This window comes from Coregonus clupeaformis, unplaced genomic scaffold (assembly GCF_020615455.1).
Source record: "Coregonus clupeaformis isolate EN_2021a unplaced genomic scaffold, ASM2061545v1 scaf3388, whole genome shotgun sequence".
Classification (NCBI taxonomy): domain Eukaryota; kingdom Metazoa; phylum Chordata; class Actinopteri; order Salmoniformes; family Salmonidae; genus Coregonus; species Coregonus clupeaformis.
The window spans coordinates 37566-40511 of NW_025536842.1; the positions used below are offsets into that span (position 1 = coordinate 37566).

The 2946-nt window shown below is 44.0% G+C and overlaps 1 long non-coding RNA gene across 1 annotated transcript; it reads right to left on the reverse strand.

Annotated features, from left to right (window-relative positions):
* Positions 1–453: 453 nt before the first annotated feature.
* On the reverse strand, positions 454–1797 carry LOC121560445. The gene is made up of 3 exons (XR_005998970.2): positions 969–1797; positions 663–837; positions 454–543 (listed from the first exon to the last, which is right to left on the reverse strand). It is a non-coding gene; the product is annotated as an uncharacterized LOC121560445 (long non-coding RNA).
* Between the last annotated feature and the right edge of the window lie 1149 nt (positions 1798–2946).

A 2946-nucleotide genomic window follows, 5' to 3' on the forward strand; every position in this document is an offset into this window, starting at 1 on the left:
CATTGCGTTCATTCACCTCTGGCCTGCTGGCTCCCTTCCTCTGCGGAAGCATAGTTCCCGCTCAGCCCAGTCAAAACTGTTCGCTGCTCTGGCACCCCAATGGTGGAACAAGCTCCCTCACGACGCCAGGACAGCGGAGTCACTCACCACCTTCCGGAGACATTTGAAACCCCACCTCTTTAAGGAACACCTGGGATAGGATAAAGTAATCCTTCTACCCCCAAAACAAAGTATAATTGTAAAGTGGTTATCCCACTGGCTATAGGGTGAATGCACCAACTTGTAGTCGCTCTGGATAAGAGCGTCTGCTAAATGACGTAAATGTGCCCTTGAGCGGGGCACTTAACCCTAATTGCTCCTGTAAGTCGCTCTGGATAAGAGCGTCTGCTAAATGACTAAAATGTAAATGTAAAAAATAATAACAGTGACATCACAGATTTAGAAACACTTACTCAGCACTTCTGGGATCTTGGCCTTGGCAAGAGACTGGCACTCCAGCAGGGTCTTTCTGGAAACCACCTTGGCTTCCTTGCTGTCTTTCACCTACACACACACACACACACACACACACACACACACACACACACACACAAAAATCATACAATCAATTACTGCATTGTTAATGAACGCTGATGAGACTAAAAAGAAAGAACTCTGCTTACCCCCTTATTTTGTCATGGTTAGTCAGGAAAATGAGATTGGATTGGTAGGTCTCATCCTTCGCCATGTAGTTCAACAATTGCGTCACCCTTTTGATCTTTCCGGCACAATTTTCCCTTAGCTTATAATTTGGATTGGGGCCCTCACAGGTCTTCCTGAATCCCTCAAGAAACACACCTGTCAAAGAAACATAACATTTTAGACAAGAATTACAATCTCATGAGGCAACATGAATCAGTCAGGCTGTTTAAAAAAAAAAAAACTTTCCAACACAAACACTTGCCACTATTTAAAGAAACAGTACTTACTAATGGCAGAGCCCGGGAAGATAAGTTTGCTGCCAGATCCGGACGCTGTAGCCTCCTCTGTCTGGTCCCCTGAACCTGTCACTTGGTCCAGCTGCAGCTCCTCTTGGGCTGTGTCTGCCTCGGCCTAAAAGCTGAGGGACCTCTTTGCCGACCTCTCCTTTGCCGGACTCACCCTGAGAATCCCCATCTGCCTTTTCAGTAGCTGGTACCTCTTCCTCACTCTATGCAGCTCAGAGATCAGCTTCAGGTTGTCCTCTCTAATGGATTGGATGGTCTCACTTTTCTTGGTCAGGGCCTCATCCCTCTCTTTCACAGCTTTCTGCAGCCTCAAAAGTGGTGCTTGGCAGTGGCAGTAATCATTAGTGCAGCCCTCTTCCTCCTCTTCCTCTGCAAAAGTATCTAAAAAGTTATCCTCCTCTTCTTCTTGCCTCGCAGTCTCCACAATATCAAAATCTGTGGCCACTGGGATGGCAGGGATCGACGCCCTCAATGCCGCCAGCCTCTCCATTGTCAGACGTCTCTTCACCTCCTCTAAAGCCTGTCTCCTCTGTGCTCTGTTGAGCTCTGTATGGGAGTCCATATGCCGGTCCAGCCTGCTGACATGGGTGGAGCATCCTGTCACTGGACACCGCTCTTGCCTGATATTGACACGGCCCCACTGCCAATTACAAAGGAGAATCCTCTCCTCAGTGTTCCGAACGTTGTGTACTTGCCTAAGGTGCTGACTGAAGCCAACCACAACCTTAAAGCAAAGTGGACATGAACGAAATAGAGAACGCACTGGAGCCATCTATATTATTGAAAAGTGAAATAACAGTAAATAAAAACCTTTACACAATCACTTCAGCTATCCAGAAAGTACAATGCTCCAGGCTGCTTAGTTGCTGCTTATAAACACATCTGAGACCACTCCCTCCACCCCTCCCATGCTGTCAGCCTCTAGTCAAACACATTCTATTTCCACAACACACTCCTCCCACTAAAACACACCTCCAACTCCTCCCATGCTGTCAGCATCTAGTCAAACACATTCAAATTCAGTCTTTTACCATTAAATCAATTCATCATTCAGTCAATTCCATGCCTGTTACAAAAAAATTACACTATGGCTTTAACTAATAAAGTCCACTACTGGGATACTCTACTGTGCAAATACATTTCAAATGTTCTGTCCTTTGACTGTTTTTGATGAATTTATCAATGGAATGGCTGACTTGACTGCTTTCCCATGGCAATTAGTTACAATGGAATTTGACATAAGATTTATTGTTAAAATTTCCCGTTTAAGATATGAAGGGGACCATGTACTGTATTCATATTGATATCTGTAGAGCGACAGGTGACCCTGAACATGTGGCAAAATGAATTTTGCTAATTGAATAAACAGGAGCAGAGGTAGAGCATAACCTTTAAACCAATGTTGTCAAAAAGGGCAACAACTCGGATGGGTTAAACTGAATGAACCGCCACATGAAGCTAGAATAACTCTGTGGCTTGTCCACCCCAACCTCCCCCAGATTACAATGGCCTGACAACACCTGAGACATTTTTTAGCAAGATGGCATCTGCCAAAAGTGTGTTGAATAGACAAGGATGAAAATAAAAACAACATGCAGGTTTTCTTTTAAATGTGTTGTTTATTTTAAAGTGCAGATACCCAAAACTGAAATTTAAGTTGAACATGCATGGCTAAATATATTACAAAATTACAGATTTACATTTTAAAAAGGGGTTTAAGGATATTTTTGAGTCCCATCAGCTATTGGTGATTTCGTGCTGACTGGCCTAGCTGTCAAGCCATTCCAAATATTATCCTTCTCCACCAAAATATTTTCTTGACACCCCATAGTCAAACAACAGTTCTTCCTGCACCGGAATGTCTCATTGGGCAATGAAAAGGATGCAATGGCCTAGGCGACAACACCTTGGGTGGGCAATTGTCTTCAAAATGAATGTTCATATATAACATGCCATTCTC